The sequence below is a fragment of the Scatophagus argus genome, chromosome 18, assembly GCF_020382885.2.
Source record: "Scatophagus argus isolate fScaArg1 chromosome 18, fScaArg1.pri, whole genome shotgun sequence".
Classification (NCBI taxonomy): Eukaryota; Metazoa; Chordata; class Actinopteri; family Scatophagidae; genus Scatophagus; species Scatophagus argus.
Window position 1 is genome coordinate 5,218,848 of NC_058510.1, and position 21,398 is coordinate 5,240,245.

At 42.4% G+C, this 21,398-nt stretch overlaps 1 protein-coding gene across 4 annotated transcripts in view; it reads left to right on the forward strand.

The window, feature by feature from the left end:
* Positions 1-21,398, forward strand: part of stau2 (staufen double-stranded RNA binding protein 2) — a 76,793-nt gene that overhangs the window by 52,752 nt on the left and 2,643 nt on the right. The gene's annotated exons all lie outside the window — the stretch shown is intronic.

The following is a 21,398-nucleotide window of genomic DNA, read 5'->3' on the forward strand; positions in this document are numbered from 1 at the left end:
AATTAACGGTTCACCAGAGATCAACGTGTTTCCTGTGGCACGTGCTGGCGTTGGCATCCATGCACACAAACTCACACACCTTGCGCTGTTATCTGTGTAATTAGACATCGTAAATCTGATGTGATGGAGCAGGGGATCTCTTGGCTAAGAGGTGATAAAAACCTTTCCTGGAGCATGTGTCTGCTGCTGCTGCTGCAGCACACACACAAATCACACAGTTATGTGTGGAGGCTCCTGTGCGTTTCATTCTGTGGGAATTTCCTGCTGCGTTATCTGCACTGTCATGGAGGTTCGTATCAGGTAGACCAGAGCAATTGATAAAGATCAACACCTAAAGGAAATCCTCTCTACACTCCTCTGCCCCTGATGTATGAAAGAAAAATGTGTAGGATATTGGCTGCAGTTATGGATGAGTAGTTGACAAAAATACAGTTGGCAAAATAGCTCTTGATGAAAATTAAGCAAGATGTGTTTAATTTATAACTGTTTAAAGAGTATTAGTTTGATTTACAGTTTTGTAAATCAAACAGTTTCAGAAAAACTTAATAGATATTAATGTCATCCATGCATCACCATTCTATTATCTGTGTGTATATCATTGTTCTAATAATATTGTTTTGTGTTCTTGTGGTTTTGTCTTCACTTGGCAACATGAGGAAATCTTTCCCAAGTAGGTGTTATTTTAGCGTTTGTTTGAATGCCAGAGATGTAATAAACACACGTCGGGTTGTAAATCAAAATTTAAAAAAGTATGTCGGCTATGTAATCATCTTAATTAGCCTCCATGTTAAATGAGTATTAGAAGCACTTGAAGAAAGAGCGCTCATGCTGCCAAAACATCTTACTTTTTGTTGCAGATCAAAGAAAAGACGTAATCTGATCAGTTAATCAGCTAACTGTTGAACAATAGCAGCAATAGTAATGGAAAGCTATAATAATGTTTCAACAGACAGTCTCCTGTTTCTGGCCAAAGCTTGCTTTTATTTTAGTTTAAAACACAAAGAGCGTGCGTCCCTCCCACCCATATGTGTTGCTCTCCCTTTCTCTGCCCACAGGCTATTCTTTCCATTTTCCATTATTATGGTTTTGTTGGTGCGCCAGGAGCCCAATAGTTAAGGCGCCTACCACATAACTGGAACGTCCTCGTTTGGACTCCTTTGTGACTGCAGTCAGAATGTTGTTGTTTTTGAAAGGCTAAATGCCAACAAAAATAGATTGAAGCAGAATATTTTGTTCGATAAAAACATGTTGTGAATTTTGGAAATGATTACATCTTTTATCAATTAATTTTGACTTTTGGACTTAATAGCGCTCTGGAGTTATTTGAAATGTTTGGATCACACAAAATCCCAGCCTCAATGTTACTTGATGCTCTGGCGTCCTTCATCAGCTGTGCTGCTGGCGTGGCGCTACTAGCTTAAATATACATGTGAAGTTTGTTGACGTGGTAGCTAAATCGGGAAAAATATTTTTTTCCATCTGAGCAACAGTAAGACTGAGCTAGCAAGGCAGTTTTCTCTTTGTATGTTTGTGTTTATTCATCCCATTAAGTTGACAGGCTGACTCAACAGAGATTAAACATTTGCTGTTGTTATGTTAGTAAGGGTTGGCCTATTTGTCGTGCCAAATCGGGTTTAATCACATGACTGATTGTTGTTTTTTACCATCATTATTATTATATTTATTATTATTGTTATGATGTTGAGAATGATTATCCCCACAGAGTTTATAGTGTGTTTGCAATATGTTATGCTAACTGACTGATTATTTAATAACTTTGTCTGATAGTCACATAATGTTTGAGATATGTTATTTCATTCACATCTTTGTTAAATGGCGATTAGAGTGTCAGGTCAGATATGTCTGCCATATTTAATAAAACTTTCACTGTAAACGGCTCACATATTAGCAAGCTAATGTTAGCTTTGTCAGTTGGTTCAGCTAGCTTCACAGTAGTTACACCTGGAAATGTGCATGTCTAAATATATAGTGACAACTCATCTCCACACAAGAAGTGGTTTGTGTGGTGCAGCCCATTTTAATTTAATTACATATAATTTCCACTTAGTAAACACTTAATTTATAGCTAACTTTAACTTTAAACTAATGTTGCTACTTGTGCAACAGGCCATTTTCTCAGTTAACATTGTCAGCCGCATGGTGTTATGTTTACACTTGAGTTTAACAGAGAGAATGAATTACACGTTAAAGTTTTAGTATCGTTGATCTGAGAGTGAAACCTTAGTACACCCTTCTGCTTCACAGTAAACATTACTGATCGAGAGCAGAGGTGTTGTCAGTGTAATTTCTACAATGGTCTGCTCATTGTCAACAAGCGCAAACACACACATAGAAGCACCTACGCGTAAACATACACCACAGTGTTTAGTTGCCATAATCTTTGGCCTTGTGTAGACATTCCTGGAGGGCCTGTATGTGTGAGAGATATACAGCTGAGTGCTCCCTCTGACCTTATATGCCATCTACTCTGTGCCATCTGCCAAACACATGTGAGCCCCTTGGCTGCTATGCTAGATGAAACCCGCCTGGAGCCAAAAATGTTTGTCAACATATTGTGCATTTGAATTAATTAATACATAGATGAGAAGGAAAAATACAATCTTGGCAGCTTTTTGACTTAACTAGTGCACTTTGAGAACTATTCATTCCTTTTTGTTTCTTTTTATATAAAGCCTCATATTGACTCAAAAGTTTATTTTTAGGCGACCTCCAGTCCGAAAGCCTTTGAACTTACAGCTATGGGTTACTCCTTGGTCACAAACTTTGCACTGAGATATATTTAGACATTTTTCAACAGGGCTGCATGTTTTTTAGACAGGCAGATTTCTGTGTTTGTTCTGCAGAGCTGAAGTAACTCTCTGGCAGTCCCTCTGTGGCGGCAATGGGACACCAGGGGGGCCGAGGCCCACTGAGCTGTGGGTGAGGTGTCGCTGCTCCAACATGAGCGGCCTGCAATTGAAGATGACAGGGTGACTGTTGTCTGCCACCAGACTCTGTGTGCATTTGTGCATGTGTGTGTGTGTGGGTGAGGGGTTGCTTTGCGTGCAGTAATGTCCTCAGCTGAGCCACCCCAGGCCCTGGAGGCCCTGTCTCCCAGATTGTCAGCTGTGGCTGCCTGAGTTTCCTGTAGCAAGAACACATTTTGTCTAATTTGATATGACATTTTGAACATAGTGCATCAGGATTAAGATGTGTTTTAGACATGCTTTCAGGTAATGAGGGCTACTTTTTAAAAAAATTTTGGATCGCTTCATTCTGGATTTATGCCTTATGAATTCTGCCAGGTCTCTTTCCTCTCTTCTCTTTGTAGTTTGTTATCTAGCTAAGCAAAGCTAAGGTTTTCCATAGCCTGTCTATGAACAGACTTCATTCACTGAGACAGTACTTGTGAAAAGGTGTTTCACCTTACCAAAACACTATTTGGTCACATGCTTACTCACTTGCCTGTTTCTGTAATCTTATGCCAGATCACTCACTCACACACACACACACACACACACACACACACACACATAACCATGCAATCAGAGCACTCAGTACCGCCTGCGGAAACAAAACAGACAGTTCTGCTAACATTAATTGGACATCTGACCTTGTTCATCATATGTACCCACATTGCTGCAGGCGGAATTGTGATGAGGAGAACAGGTTTAATTTTAATCAAAATACAACGTTATATTGATCTTTTGGACAACATGCAGTATTTGCTGATATCACAGAGTCTGCCGCTATATGATTTTGTTTCAAGTCAGCGGCCTGTGATCAATGTGAGACAATATCATATGCCGTTTTAACACAATCGGAGACAAGATGACCACATATGTCAGTAACAAGCTTTGAATGTGAATAGTCAGTGAGAGGAGAGTTAGAAGAGAGTCATACAGTCAGTTTCTAGCAGTCCAGCAGAGCTGTCAAGGCTGTTTCCCGCTGCCTTGCTGATCGCTACCTTCTAGTTATTCTGCTTTCTTTCTGAGTCAGTCGATCAGCAGCACAGCCCTAACAGAAGTTGTAACTCGTAACCCGTAACCCGTAGCTCTTAAAATACGATACAGCGGTGTGTATACGTTTATGTGTTTATTGTAAAAATAACTTTTGTAACGTTTTAATCCCAGGCACTCTTTTATCCAACAGCAACACATTATCCACCTGATATTGTGTCAGAAGCACAGCTGAGGAGGAGGGGAAAAAAATCAGACTCCCTGCAGCGACAGTCTTGGTTTCACAAAGAAATTTTAACCATCACAAGTGTTACATTTTATAAGAAAACTGAAACAGACACAGTGAGTGATGATAACAAACCTTATCTTGTATACTGTTTGGATGTTTTGGACAGAGGTGCGCTTGGATGGGAACAGGGACACAGATGTGCCCTGGAGGTTTCAAAATAGATGCGTATCAAATTGATGCTGAATTGTTGATCTTTGCGTCAGTTTAGATCAATAAATAATGAATTGAATTGCCCTAGAGGAAACAAAGGATGAAAGAATGGGGCAGTAGGGGTACACATTTTTACAATTTGTCTGCATTACTTTGTTGATTGTTTTAGCTTGTTGGCAGCAGGTATCAGTGAAAGAGTGACAATAGGAGAGCATGGTGGCAGCAGGAGGATCGGCAGGACTGATTCATGGTGTGGTGACTGCTGGCATGGTCTTCAGAGATCCCCCGTGGAGCTCAGGAGAACAGCAGGGGAGGGAGCTGCAAGAGGGGTGGAGGTTGTTCAGGCCTTGTGTTTGAAGTCTTTCCTTCCCGACGGGGGCACAGACGTTAGCCAAGGCTGGGCTCCTCTCAGGGGGTCCTGCAGGAGTGTTACCCAACCAGGCAGGCAGCTGTTGGACAGCCTCTCCTCCCGTCTTATCTGTCTTGTCTGTCTCCTCTTTATGTGTCAATGTTGTGTAACCAAACACAGCACCTGGACGTATCCTAAATCACTGTATGTGGGACCCAGTCTGCATCAACATGGCCTGAGGGTTTTCAGTGAGTATGGAACAGACGGTCTTAAGTTTCTGAGTGCATTGAAGACCTGAAAATTTGGGTCAAAACATAACATGCCAAAATCTTCAACAGACATGATAAATATTTGGAAAATATAAAGTCACAGCTGAGTGTAATGATCCAAAACTTTGGCCTGCGGGGGTGTTCATCTGGTGCTCCCGTGAGCCGAACTCCTCTGTTAAATAGCAACAGTTCACAAGTGGAAATGTGAGTAGTAGGGATGGACCGATCCCTAGAACTCATCAGTACTCTACTTCCAGGGTCAGTACTGATACCAGTTATTAGTAAGTAAGGCAACGGGCAATGGCAATGGTTCAGTTTACTCAAGTACTATACTTAAGTGCAGTTTTAAGGTTCTTGTACTTGAGTTTTCCTTGTATGTCTTGAGTTTTTTAATTTTCTGCTACATCATTACTATTTTGGAGGCACATATTGCACTTTCTACTTCTTGTTGATCGGCTATTGCTCGTAAGAGAACAGAAAGTGGTACAGCCAGAGAGAGAGAGTTTGTTGAAACAAAACCAGAGGGAGCAACAGTGGAACTGATTTACTATCAGATAAAATGAGCCCTATATAAAATAAGGTAGCTGTGAGCAGCAGGAGGGATACGTTTGCAGAGCTGTGATTCTTCACTTTAATTAGCTCACATCATAGAGAACCAGAGGGGGAGCAGTAACAAACACCTCCCCTGCTCCCCTCACCCCTTCAACATCACCTTTCTGTCAGACCTACCCGACCCCTGCTGCTCCCCTTACCCAACCCCACCCTGTTCCCGCCTTGGAGAGAGGACAAAGTGAAGCGACCACCGAGCGATCCATCACTCCCGCCTGTCTTCCCGCACGCCCTCCTCAGGAAACACCTTTCAGACCAGGAGATTAGAGTGTGACGGGAGAGGAGAGAAGCAGTGAAAGAATGATGGAGGAGGAGGAAGAGGGTGTAAATGATTCAGTAAGGGAGAGAGAGAGAGAATCAGGGAGATGGGAGCACTGGAGAGAAATTGATTGAGTGGGAATACTTGAGATTGATGAGGACAGGGAATGAGAAAATGGGAGACAGAAGTGACTTTTTTCTTTCTTTTCTTTGTGCACCAGAGGAAGCTGTGACCAGTGGGGAGAGAATAAACATGAACTTGCCCATTAGGGGATGTGTTGATAGCTCCAAGTGGCCCCTTGGAACATTAGCATGTCTGTTAAGGGCTGACATGGTGTGGAAGTGAACACACACACACACGCACACACGTGTGGAACCACTCTGAGTGGTATTTACTTTGAACAAAAGATGAAAGATAAGCAACAACCCTAGAAGTAGCAGACATGCATTTCACCCGAGATGGAAATTATACAACCCTGTAATGAAATGTATGCACTTGCAGGCATGGTGTCGCAAAAAATACGCAGAGAGCCAAAATTCAGGCCTGGTGAGATTACTGCCCTCTAGGATCACTATGTGCATGCTTTGCACCCTCTATATCCTGTTTGCTGCTGTAACAATGTAAGTTCCCAATTATGGGAATAATAAAGGATTATCTTATCTTAATAAATTCTCTCTATTCTCTTATGCGTGAGAAGGTTTAATACACACTGCCACAGAGCAGATTTTAAACCATTACAGACGTTACTGTGTCACTGACACTCTTTATCTTAATTTTCAGTGTTCGTGAGATAAAATCAGGAAATTAAAATAATAGGGGAAAAACAAAAAACGTTTTATTTGTTATTTTGGCGATTTGACCCCGTAATGTCGTGTAACAGAGAAAGTGACCTTGTGACACATCGCATGAGAGATGAGAAATTGACACTAACTTACAGTACACACAGCACCTCATGGGGGTTACTGCTGGTGTGCAGTGTTTACAAGCTGACTTCTCTCACATGAAACAGTATTTACCCACAAATGCTGGCTAACTAGATGATAACAGATGATAACTTCTGTTCAGCCCTGATGAAAACAAAACTCTAATACCCGCGGCTTCACTCTAAGTAACTTTACACTGTTTAGTGTGTGACTCAGTGTTACACTATCTGCCACTTTAGATGAAGATATTAGATATTATTTTTTTTATTTTGTGTAAATATCCAGTTTTGTTAAGGATGAAAGTAAAAACGAGTGATGTGTTTGTTTAAGTGTAATTTATATCTGTATTTATGTGTATACAACTGAACTGTTCTCCCTCCCTGCTGGTTTCTTAGACCTGTCAGACCAGGGTGATTGCTTTAAGGCAACCAAAGGTGTTACATTCATTATCACCTCCGTGCTAAAAGAAAGTTGTTTTGGCAGTGGCCTTGCAGCGTTCAGCACCATCAGGCTCTGTGTGTGATTTCCCTCACACACAAATTTGGCGTGGGTAAAAGGTCTCTTACCCAGTCACACCTTTCTTCACTCATCACCCCTGTGGGAGGCACAGGCTGCTAATTCGCTACCCAGCGCTCTTTGTAGCATCTCTGGCTCATTAACTTAATGCCATTTGATACTGAGTGATAGTTCGCCTTGCTGAAAAGGTCCCCAAGATAAGAGACAGGTATTTAATCTTTTTCCTGTGCTTTGCCATCTCTCAGTGACAGCGTGTGGGATATGTCCCCTGTGGAGAAAACACTTTTTCTAACACCGACACAGCTAGGTTTTCACTCTGCAAAGGTTAACATGTCTTTTTTCTTTCATTATCAGCATTATGCAAACTGTTTTGCTGTCTCCTATTGTCCTAATATGCAAACTGTTCTCTCAGCCTGGTGTTCCTCCCTTGGAGAGTTGCACAAACAACAATTGAGCATCTATTGTGCAACTCCCCAAATAAAAGCTCTAGAGTTTAAAAAGCCCTTTCACCTGATATGTGACACACGTCTTGCGGTTAAGAACTTCTAAGAATTAATCATCTTAAGCAAGTCACACTGACAGTAATTGCAGCTCACCTCACAGGCATAAAAACAACCACACATATACAAAGACAAATACACTCACTCAGCACAATGACCTGTGTTGTTGTTGTAATTGTACTCTTTTGTTGCTTTCCTGACGCACTGAAATAAGATCGCCGGGATGCTTATATGCTATTTATTTATCAAAGTTGTTTTTGATTTCCATCGTTCACAATATGATTACTGCAGCCATGAGGCCTTTTTTTTCAGTCTTTCATTCATGGCAGTCATGAGTTGGGCCCTGAGTGACCCTTACTGTTCAGTGGCAGGTAACAACGCATCCAGTGGTGGCAGTCGGGCCCTTAATGTCCCGTGTTGGGTTCAGTGCTCTGTGGCAGCATACTGAGTTATGGAGATGAGCATAGCGACTGAGGAATGTTTTTCTGTCTGTCTGAGCCCCCACACCCACACCCACCCACTACAACCACCTTCCTCTCATCTCGATGTTAACGCATTCTCAGGCCTTAAGCAGCAGACATTTTGAAACTCTCAAAACAACAGCCACATCGGGGGTTAACACCAGTTACGACTAAGGTGCCGCAAACTCCTGCGGTTTAAGTAAACACTCTGTGTGTGTGTGTGTGTGTGTGTGTGTCTACTTGCTTGCATGCCTCACAACAGTATCTTCATGATCTTCCAAATCTCCTCTGTAAATAAAGTCACAAGTGACAGCTTGTGTTCTGTTTTACATGCAAATTCATCCCAACCTTTTGCATTTAAAGGAGATAAGGGAAGATTAAGCAAACCACACTGTCACTACCTAAATTTGAGAGGAAGAAATCACAGTAGTAAGTGAAACAGGAGATGCATACATTTTTTTTTTTTATTCTTTCACATGTCTTTACCAGCTGAGCATAAGGTGGTCCTGCTCTGTCCTGTTGTGTATGACAGCCATCACAGGATTTGCAAGCTTGTACTCTCAGGTGCACAGTGTTTATGTATTTTAATGTGAATGTAATTGTTAAGAGTTGTTAACCTCTTAAAGACCAAAAGAAAAGCAAAAACAAAATATAAAATGCCACATGAAAAATGAAACTGCTCTTAGTGAAGAAATCATCCAGCGTATGACCACCCATAAAATACTTCATTGTTGTTAAATGTTGTTCTTTAGTTCCCAAAGTTCCTCAAGGCTCATCTTAAGTACCATTGATACATATACCCTTCTTTCTTTTTCTCCAAAACTACATTCATTGCATAGAAATGTATAGTTTTCTTTTCCCTTTTTAACCTTCAGGAGTGTCTGTATATGTTACTGGTTTTGATTAAATGCTCTCAGCATCATGACGTGTAGAAAGGCTATGTGTGTAACAACAAAACTTTCAGTTAGGAAAACATTAATTTTGAATCCATATGTAACTCATCTGTCACTGGATGCATAGAGTAAAGGAAACCACCCAACCTCATTATCTCAGTGATCATTTATCCTTCTAAAGGACGCACAGTTCAGTTTAGCGTGAAGGCAGAACAATTATATTTTGATTGCACTTCTATAGGTGATCTGTAAATATCTGTACATGTGCTTTTTATCTACACTTCTTTTGCATGTCCACATGTTGTGTTAGAGTGATGCTATAATGACTTTACCAAAGTGGTGTGATTTATTGTTCATTCTTTCAAGTCAGAGGTCTGATGTAGCATAGTTACTAAATAAACATTTGTTTTAGAGGCCCCCTTTTCCTCTGGGACACCTTCTCTATTCCCAATTTCCTTCTACTTCTCACTTAACCCAAACTCATTCTCTTTATTTCACTCTTGGCTTCTCTGCCTTTGACTCTTTGAGTCTCGCACTCACCCCCCCACATACACATCTCCCTTGTGCTCAGTGAGTAAACGTGGAACCGTGTGAGCCTTCAGGAGGACTTTGAAATGAGACATGGCTGGGACATCAGAGGACTCTGCCACTCTCAATGAAGCTTGCTTGATTTATAAGAGAGCAGGGTGGTGGGTGGTGGTGGTGGTGGTGGGGGGGATTGTTTCCAGAGGCACACAAGGCCATGAGGTCCTCCATTAGTACCCTGACCCCTGTTTCATGGGACCAACCACTGCATACGAGGAAAGGGAGGAGAAGAATGGAGCGATGGATGGATGGTGGACATGGGGAGCTTGGATGTGTGAGGGAGTCTTTTCTTTTTTTACCACAGAAAGTCTGCTATTTACATTTTCACTGCTGAGAAGGCAGCAGAAATGAGAAACCCTCGCTTGGTCATTTGTCAGCAGCCTGTGGCGCGCTGACTTTAACGTCTGCTGGTTGTACCTGATGCCTAGCTCAGATCCATCTCAGCTCCTTCTTTTACGATTCCCCTCACAGTTTTACTGTCCACAATCTAATTAGCTCCGTCTTAATCACATGTTAAAACGCAGCGCCTTCCTGGTGTTTATTGTCTGTTTGTCATGCTGTAAAAATGTGTGAGGTGGCTCGTAAAAAGTCGCCCACAGAGGATTAAGTACTCATTCTCCTTTAATGGATAAAATCACAGCATCAGTGACAAATAATGGATTGTAGCCTCTGGACTGAGCTACTGCAGGAAAACTGTAGCTCTGATGCGCTTGGTTTTGAGAGGGTTGACTTTGCTGCGTATTTTAAGCTACATGGAAAGCTACACCTTTCTGAGAACACTGGAACCTGAAAAATCAGTTCTAATTATTTAATAATTAGATTTTATTTTTGCTCTAAGACATGGCATTACAAAGAATTTATCTGGCTGAAATTTGTGCGCATGTGACTTTTTTTTTAGTGTTCTTTGCTATACAGCTTTGGAAAAGATCATGTCATGCTGCTTTTGTTCTGCATGCCTGCGTCAGCCTATGTTTGCTGATCACGTCAGTCAGTCTGTGTCTGCAGACTGAATCCACAACATGGCTCTCTTCGTGTTGTTTATGAAAACTTTGTGATAGGCTTGTCAGTGTTCAGCTAACTCAGTGATGGCATTATGCTAACATATTTTAAAAGACATATGTTTTCAGTGTGGTTTATGTTACGTTTTCCCCCATCGTGTTACATCTTTGGATAGTTAGTGTGGCCCCTGGACCCATTCATCAGAAAACCAGCTCGGTTGGAGGAGTCTTACCCTGCCTCTTGATATAAGCATACTGGAATTTATTGTTTTCAGTAAACATGCCTTATACATAATCTGTGACTGCAGCAATACACTGCCAGTTGCCATAGGAACATAGTAAGGGTTTCATAACACTTCAGGGGCTCCCTTAGGCATCATGGGTCTCATTTTACCCCCATCTCACATGGAGTTGCAGTCCCACTCAGTATTTCTTGGGATTTAGGTAGAAGACAAAATATCCATCCACATCTTATAGGCCCAGCGAGCATGCTGGGTAATGAGAAACAGTCACAGGCCTTGTAAGGATCCATAGCAAATTATAAAACACAGCAACAGGTTTTACAGGCATGTCTCTTGTGTATACGAGGTGATTAAAAGTAAACTCAGAAAGGAGCTGAGGGAACTACAAGGAGGAAGAGTCAAGAGGAAGAAGGTGTAAAACGCTGTCTGACTGCACGTCCTCTCTTGTTACCGGATGTCCTTGTCCACCAGACATCCACTCTCTCATGCACACTGCCGTCTCTGACAAGAAAATAAAAAGGGCCCGTGGTGGAGAGTTGAGGATTATTGCATGCAGCTGGCGGCTGTCACAGTGAGAGACTTAGCCCTTCACCCTTTATCTTAACCGTTTCATATACTACATGCCCAGGTTCTTCTTGTTTATCTTTCCACACCTGTAAGTCACCCTTTTTTGTTGGTCTAATGGGGCCAGTATGCTTCAAACCAAGTGCTTATTGGATTGCCATACATTGTCTTATACTGAACTGGTAACGCTAATCTTGGAAGTCCACCTTTAAACTGTGATAGCTGTACAGATTTTCTTCATATACTGACAGCTTCAGTTTTGCCAAGAACTAAACTTATTACCCATTAGATTCCTCCTTGCCTACTTATGTGTGTCTGGACAGACATTACATAGTTGTAGTGCACACAAGCTCTTCTGTCCCTTTTCATATGTACAAACATGTTCTACATTGTGAATCCCATCATGAATCTAATCAAGCACTCTCATATCTCACCCGTTTCTTTGGCAGCAGGCCTCTGGCCACAGCTTCAGGTGTAGTTGCTCAGAACAGATATAAACACTTGAGCTTTCAGACACATTTGGACTACATTTCGACTACAAGCTGCTTTGTTTCAAGCATCCGTCCTGGGCTGCAGCTCATGTTCTTAGCTCAAGGCAACCAGCAGCTGTTTTCATTATGAAGGAATAGGAGGTTTTAATAACTACTCTGGAAAGTTGCTCCACTGATGACTCATTGGACCTATCACTTCATTTGTTTGGACCATTTTAAATATAAATATTAATAATAATAGCTTCCATCACTTACCCAATGCAGAATTGGATTTCCGTTTTAACGGAAGGGCTGATAACCTGCAGCAATGCTCTTTGACGTCCAGGCTGATATCCTCATTGTTGTATCTTTACTAAGTTTATTATCTATGCAAATGGAGGGAAGTGATTAAGTCCTTGGATCCTTCCTAGTGGGTTGTCCTTCTTTGCTGCAGGTTGTGTAGCGGCCAGGCCAAAACCACAGCCATCACATCTGCATCCCCAACCACCCTCCGCTTGTATCACTGCCGCCTTTTTAACTAGGCCGTTCACTTCACCACCAACAGCGAGAGTCTGTCATTTGAATCCAAGGACAAAGAAAATTGGCAGGAAAAGGGCAGTTAAAAGGATCATATGGTTGATCTTTGACACAAGGAGAAACGTGGACAATAAAGCAAGATTAGGAAGCAGAAAAGAGAGAAATGGGACGGCCCCCGAGACCGATCACCATCTCTCGACTGATAACAGAGTGAGTGTCTGAAGGCTGGCTTTTTCTTCCCACAGCTTTTTCTTCCTCCCCAGGGCAATTTGAGTGCAATTGTTCAGGCTTATAGAAGCCTCTCCCTCTGGCATAGAAAGGTGGAGACCACATGATGTGACACTGCTTTGGTCTCGCTTGGGGAAACCTGCTGGAAACAGACATGAACCATTCAGGACAGTCAGAAGGGATTTCCCAAATCTCCAACCATGACTTTACTCATTGCCCAGGAAGTGAATATTCAGTGTGAGATTTTTGAAGATTTCTTCGACTTCCCCATATTTGCGAAGCGTCATCAGTCCTTTGGATGACTTATAGCACAGTACCGTTGGTGAAGCAGCATTGTGTTCTGTTTATGTCATCCATACACATGAAGAATAAATGAAATAGTTGTGGTTCATTGGATGAGTCATAAAGGAGTAGTTCACCCAGACTGTGTCTCATCACCCAGGTTGCAGATGTGTATGGTGTGGGGGGGGGGGGGGGGGGGGGGCGTTTGACCATGAGAATTCAGTGGCCTTCCTTTTTGGGGAGAATTTCAACTTAGTAGTCATGTTGGTGATTCACTGGCCTTGAGGCTATTTTAATCTTCTTACCCAGTCTCTTCACAGTGTTTTCTGCTTGTCCTATATCTCATCTCATGCCTAATCACTGACTCATCAGTCTTGGAAACATTTTGAAATATTGGGGATATGTAAACATAGGCTCCCCTGCGTAACTTCCTGTGGGTGGCAGATTCCTTTCTCAGTGAAGATGTGTCATTGTCTCCACTCTTGATGAAAAGAGAAAGTGTCATTCTTCCTCTTCTTGGTTTAAGAATGTGTCAGTTTGCAGTCCAGTCACTCTTGACCTAAATTGCTTTTACTGCATATGCAGATAGAGCAGCAAAACATCACACCTCACTGGTATAAACCTTTAAGAAAAATCAAAATTTTCTTCTTTACTTGTTTATAATGTCATGATATGCATTATACATATATGCGTCAAATTTCAGCCAGTTATACATTATTTGTATATTGGCTTACAATAATTTTACAATGTTCTAAAGTATTTAGATCCGATGCCTATCACAGGGTTGAGCTCTTTACCGACATCACCTAAGGCTTTGTGGGATTGATATTGGACAGCTAACAACACCACCAACTGTCTCCCACAAGGAAAAATGAATAAATAATCCAAACGTTGTAACGTTAATTAACGCACTGACACTCTGTAAACTATATTGTACATTTACTGATAGGTTGACAGATTACTGCTAACCTTTTTCTTATTATATTGTGACATATGGTGTTTTTTTGGGGGGGTGCTTATATATTGATTATGAAATATAGTTTGACATGCTCAGTTTTTTACTGCTGCTATCTTATAATTATGACACACTGTTGAAACATCAAAAAGCTCAGCTCAGTGTTTTTGCCTACTTTTTCTTGGCGAAGCTTGATCATGGCATACTAGCTCAGTCTTATCATGGAGCCCGTCTTCAGCCGTATCTGCTTTTCCTCCGAGAAGCTTTGCTGACAAGGCAGGAGTTTGGTATGCTGAGGTGCTTCTGCCCCTCGCCCTCTGCCCATATGTTTTGTATTACGCCCTAGGAGGTGCCATCCTCAGCAGCTCAGCGATGGGAGGGGATAAAGCAGGCCTCTCTGGCCCAAATGACGCATGACATGGCGCTGCGCCCTGGGCCCTTATTTATGGCTTCCCATGTCAGCGAAGGCTTGCTCCCCCGGGGAGCCCCACGGCCATTACCCACTAAGCCAACCTTCAGTGCTCATCTCAGGCCTGGGAGACACACAGAAGAATACACACACTATCCACTGCAGGTATTCTGATCACCATAATGTGGCAGCATGCGCACATGGCTGAGAAGTATACAGAAATCAAACAGAAGTCCTCGTAGGGAAGTTTATTTAGCTGCACGGCATTCACAGTTGCTACACTGTTTCACGAGAAGTGAAGTGGCACATGTGAAACGCTACTTCAGAAGAATTGACGTCATGTCAGGCTTCATCTAGGCCACTGCCAGGCACACACTGCCTCTTCTATCAATTCCTCTGATGTGGGAGAGGATGTGAAATCTGGAGAGAGAGTGAAGAAGGGATTTGGTGAAAGGATCTGAATACATTTTCTCTGTAGTTACTCAAGAATCCATGTACACATCACACCATATTAACAAATAGAACCATACACTGCCAGCACTCATGCACACACAGGTGCTCTCCACGAGCTAGCCGGGAATGTATCAGTGATCCCTGTCCAAGCTTTTGATGTGGGTAGAAGGAAAAGAAAATAATTTAGAGGAAACGAATGCCAAGGGATGAGAAGAAGCTTGAGAACAGATGACAGAAGGGGAAAACGAGAAGAAAATCTGCAATATATAATGTTGAAAAGAATTTAATGATCAGTGAAAGATGTGATGTGGCATGGAAGTGACAACAGGGTTAACACAGGACAAAAAGATGGCTGGGGTTTTCTCCTCCCTGGTATCTCATATTTCTTTGTGCTTTGGGGAATGAGCGTAAAAAGAGGGAACACTGTCAAGGTTTTATGTGGCCTTTTGAAAACGGAACAAGCCCTCTTCAGAACAATATATGCAGCTTCAGAACTTCTCTGACGACAGGGCACTCATTTTTCTAACTTCCCAGGTCCTCCCTGTAAAAACACCCTGTTTGAAATCCACTCGGGTCATTGTTTAGTCTAGTGGAACACCCTTAGATCATCTTCATCAGCAGTCGTCCTGCAGTCCCCCTCATGCCCCCCCCCCTCCCGCCAGTCACAGCAGCTCAGAACCAGCCATTAGACATTAATCTAACTTTTTCTAGCATTATTAAGACCTCATACTGGCTATCTGGCTGTGTGTTATTGCAAAATAAGAGGGTGAATGGTGATTGTACAGTTGAGCAAACAAAAGTGAGCAGCAAGAAATAAAAAATAGATAATAATGATTATTTTGGTCAGTATTAAGATCACAGTTATTTTACATAATTGCTTACTGGCTTCCTTGAACTTGTAATATAATTAAACTGAAAACTTATCTTAGCAGTGCCTGACTCCTCCTAACTCCCAGCCAATGCAAAAATGAGCAAAAAGGTGGAGTAGGCATAGAGCCGAGGTAAGCAGAATGAAGTTGGTGAAACACATCCATCGAGCTTGAAACTATCAAGCTAGCTAAGGCTAAGATAGTAGGCTTTATTTGTATCTAACATTACTTGTACAAGTTTGACTGCAGGGTTTTTCACCCAAGGTAGCCAGAACACTTTAGTTTGTGGATAGCTGTTACTCAAAATGACCACGCCCTTAATTATGCGTGCATTTACTTAATATAATTTAAACAAATGAGTTATATTAAAAGAATTTGCAGAAATGAGCTATAGAGACCAAACCCGTCAGTGTACCAAGCTGTACACATATTTTTCTACTTTAAAGTTGTCCATTTTAACATGGGGATCTACTGAGATTCACTCCCTTTTGGAGCCCAAACTGTGATTTCAAATACCATAAGAAGAATGTGTCTGAAGAACAAACCAAGCATTGTTACTCCTGCCTTCTTGCTCTCATGGAGCCTGCTCAGACCCAGAATTAACATGCATCCTGAGGACATCCTGTGGACATCTTTAAGTCTGTCAGTTCACACCTCTCGTGATCTTGACCACTCGTTAGCAGATCTCACTTCCCAGCATTATACTGTTATATTCCATAAACATATGTTTATGTTTGTCGAATTAACAAGAAGGCCCAAATAATTAAGAATTATTGAACAGGGTCCTGGAGAAAGTGGAAGTCCAAACACATGACGTGTGATTGGTGCAGGATCAAAGAAAAGAGGGGACGCTACCTTTGATGCTCTTGGCCTGGACTTAAGATTAGAGAAAGGTAGTAGTCCTGCTGGACTATACAGAAGCACAGAAAGCCCTGAATCTGCTAGGTAAAGAGAAAAATGCCCCACTGTACTACTGAGACTGGGTCATTGGGTTAAACCTTAAGATCGTGTCTGTGCTTTCATCTGGCCTCCAGCAGAGCAGAGGCAGAATCTGATCTGATAAAGCCAAGAGGACATGCAAACTAGACTAACGTTTCCCTTTCTTCTTCCACTCTGAAGATTCAGAGTAGGAGGAGAGAGAGGGCTCCAAGTGTGTGAGACTGAATGATGTACTGGTGGTCTTCACCTCATTAGGACCTCCCTGAGGTCTTTGATGGCTTCTAAAGGCCAGAGGGTGAAGTGATGGGGATTGAAGTATTGAAGCCACCCTTACCCTCTTCTCTCTGGGTCCTTTCCCACCAAACATGTCTCTTCCTCTTTTTTTCCTTCTCCAGCCTCGCCCTCTGCTGTCTATTCCCATTGTTCTTCTTTACACCTTTTCTCCACAGCCAACCTCCCATACCCCAAAAAGTCTTCCTTGCTTCCCAAGAACCCAGTTGTCCAGCAGTGAGAGTTGACACAGGGGTCTGATTTGTCAGGGTCGGTGTGATCCAACAAGCCATCAGATCCATCAGGCTGATGCCAGGGACTCCTGGGGGACCGAGCCTTTGTTTGGCCAAGCCGCTGACAGAAACGAAGACTCTGTCGGAGAAGCCATTAAGAGCGCAGCAGGCCCAGAAAAATGAGCCGCCCTTGTCAATCCACATCAGGAACTCGGCCACGGTCGCAGATCCTCCTCAGATGCCATCACATTCGACCGCTGTTTGTCCAAGCCTTTGAACTGGGGACAGCTAGGTAGATAGATGAATGAGCCCATGTGTGAAGGGGCTGTGGGGCGTTTCAGGTTGGATCCTTGGATTGATGGCAATTGCTGGTTTGTTATCTAAAGTTGGGCCGAAGACAGGGTGGGTGAAGAGGGAGTGATGAGGGTAACTTCAGTACTTGTTCCATAGCAAATTCAAGGTGCCATTGTGGTAGGACATACCATCATAGGTACTGGCGAGAAGATGAAAGATGATCTAGGAAATATACTTCTAGTTTGAAGTGTTATGAGATTTAAAAAAGCAGCACATGCTAATACTTTGAGGCAGGATTTATAACTGTGGAAAGTTCTTGTGGTGGTGGTTTTTATGATCGTCTTGATGATTGCTAATACCATGTTCTCGTTACACGGTATTGTACCTAGAATGTATGCTTGCACTCCTAGGTGAACTGCATTATGGCCAAACAACACTACAATTTGTTGTTGGAGCCCCCTGCATCAGCACCCCTGCTGTGCCAATGCAGTGGTCTCATTGAAGTGAATGAGGCACTGTTGTTTTTTTTTTGTTTGTTTTTGTTTTTTTCCTCTTAAAATTCCCATGAAACGGACGGTGGAGTACTCTTGGCTTCAGTGTGTTTATGTGAACCCTGTTAAATTAAAAAAGGGCAGCAACAGAGAGATTTGACTGGCTTGTGCCGAATCTCGTAGCGTTAGCTCAGAATGTGCGTAAGCTGACTTTGTCTGACTGGGAGATGTCAGTGAACACTGTCAGTTAAGTATTAAAAGGGTTTCCGTACGCAGTCAGGGTGGAACGGGACAAAGTGTCCAGGACCAACTCCTGACGGAGGCCAGGTTCATGACAGAGAATACAGTAACAAGGTGTTTTGCTTTGATTTTTGTTTGACTCCTGGTACTCTGGGGCTGAGTACTATATTGCTGTTTGTCCGGGCCACCTTGACTCTGCGTCCCCTTTCATCAGAATGGCCCACGTTGGACGCGGACGCTGTGTTCGTTCCAAGCAGCACTTGGCTAAAACCATTTCAAGATTAACCCAAGCTATTTTTTTTCCAATTTGAAAGCCTCTGCTCTTCCTCTCCAATTTAGTAATGACTCGACATCCTCTTTGCACGTTGTCTCCCTACCCACCTTTTTCTCTCTCTTTGTTCCGTGACAGAGATGGAACACCTCCACTTTGCGTCTCACGGCCTCAGACTAAACATACTCTTCTGGTGTTGATGCATCAGTGTAGCAGCTACCTCTAACGATGGCCAACTTATCTCATTAGAAAAATAATGATTTCACTGGCTGCCATTCCCACAGATATGCCCTGTATTTGTCTTAGGCTCAGTGTCCTTCACTGAGCTCCTGGGCCAAGTGATTGGCTGCCACAGCCCTCATGCCTGCCTGTCGTATATCAGCAGCGCTGCCACCGTCAAGTCCCTGATTTATGGCTGTTTATCTCTAGTCCCCCCACCCTCCAACAGATGGGCTCTGGCTATTTACTTAGGGAGAGAAAGGTCCCAAACCGATGAAATACAACAGAGGTAATCACGGGGAAGTTGGTTGTGATTACAATTTATTGGTCACCAAAAAATGGAGATTGATCCACTGTTGTTTATCAGGCGTGACCTGATAATGTGTTCTGCATTAATCTGACTGTGTTAAGTTACCCTCTTATCTTAATTGCTTTTTCTACTTTGCTATGTGTGGTCAACTTGAAGCATGATGGTACTGCTTATATTACTTTACTATTACTATACTACTTTTTAATTCTACTTAATTCACCCTCTTTTACATTTTACTCACAGACTACTTTAATCTACTCATCTTGTTTTTCCCTTTTGGTTTTATTTTCACCACTCAAACAAACCTACACCTCAGGTCTCTGACTGCGCGCACACACAAACTCACTCACCCATGGTTTTCATAATTGCAGGTGTGCTGCATGTGGAGTAGGCTTGTTGTTACACTGACGTCACACCAACCAGATGCACTCAAAGAACCACAAACAGTGCATTTACAGCAAGGACATCCGACCGGGGAACGCCTCTCTCTCTGTGACTGTCAGTGCTCAGTAGATAGCAGGCGTAGAGTGATTGATCACCGATGGCGGATGAAAAAGTGAAAATCAAAATTTCTAATCTGGATGCCAGCCATTAATACACCTGGAAACCCACCCGTTAAAGTGTGTGGGACACTGTAAAGTAAGAGGACATAACTATCAAGATCGCTCCCATTCCCCTGAAAAGTAGGTTCTGGACTTCTTTAAGATCGCGATCTAAAATCATCAGATTGCCTGCCTCTAAGTTTCTGTAAGTATATGTGAGCCCTAAATCTCACAGGCTGTCAGATGCTCACAGAGGAAAAAAAACGCATCACACCATAAATTGTCTGTTACAGACTTAGTGGGGGACTCCAGTTGATTTTTGAGTCTCTGGAGAAGCACGTTAAGTAATAACCCAAGAATATCAATTTTTCAAAACAGTCGTACTATAGTGTTGCTGAGTTTTCCATACCTGTAAGCGGTGGAAGTTTTTTTTTTCTCAGTTTGATGGATACAAACCAGACTTTGACCCTTGCACCTGTCGGCCATAAATTATGATTCCTGGTTTATGTTACTCATAATCTCAAGTTAAACGCTTTGAAAATTATTTCGGGTGCAAGCACACAGATAATAGAGTGTAACATCCTCCTCTACATATTACATTCCTTAGAGACACATTGATACGCCATGCAGGGGGATTTATATTTTCTCAGGATTAGACCGTGATTAACGTTTCCCCTCGGAGCATACGAGCTTAAATACAGACCGTTACTCACATGGAGACGTCTCTGTCTGTGCGTCTGAAGGTATCAGAAAAATGTCTCCCATTTAGATATTCTTGCGAGGAGAATTTAATTTGTCAGCACCACGTAGCTGATATAACTAATAAGAATAAACTACAGATTGACGTTGGTGGGCTCCATAATGAGGCAAACTCAGCCAGTCGTCACATCTCACTCATCTGCTGAGCCGAGCCGCGGACTCCTTATCTCAGCTCTGATTAACCGCTGACGGAGTGTAAAGGATCCAGTCTAGTTCTGAACACTGTATAGCAGATGTCCGTAGCATAATAAAGCTGAGCTTAAGGAGGCAGTGGAAGTTCTTTTTAATTTATTCTATTCGGGGGACGTTTGCATTTTCTCTCATTTTGTGACGCTGCAGTAATGATGAAATGCGATTTCTGTAAACTGTAAAAATCTATGATATGAAATGTGCAAACAGTACGCAGACAAACAATTGTAGGCACACAGTTAAACACATGGTGGTTGGTTTTTAAAGGACAATTAAATATGATCCTAAATAGCAGACAGAATTACTGAAATATACTGTTGTCAAGAGGTCATGATGGTTGGTACGCGAGGAAGAGGTCTGCGGTTCTGCCAGGAGATGTGCTCCCTCAGCTACGTCCTCTTCTGTGTCAAAGTGAGTGTTTTAGCACCTTTTCAACTCTGACCTGCGTGCCCACCTGGACGCCTGGAAACATATCACGTGACCGTACGTACACAGGTATGGTGCTGGTGGAGAACAGGAAGCAGATTGTCTGGTCTGCACTTGGTTACTTAGTTGCAGAAAATACTATGAACTCTTAACTTTTTTTTTTATTTTGACTTTTTTTTTTCTGTCAAAACATCCGGTTGGCACAGATGAATCAGTTCACCTCCATCTTTGAACATCTCCCGCCTAGAAGTGGCCCACAAGTGGTGTCTGTTTGTGACATTAAGTGTGTTTGGTAACGATGGTTTAGCTCAGTGGTTGTCTGAGTGTCACACTCACCAATACGAATGTGAAAGATTTATTTTTTTAAAACAACCTCTGCCTCAGGTTTCATTTGTTATTTCGTTTACCTTCCAGTCCTGCCTCACATGGCACGTGTGTGTGTCTAC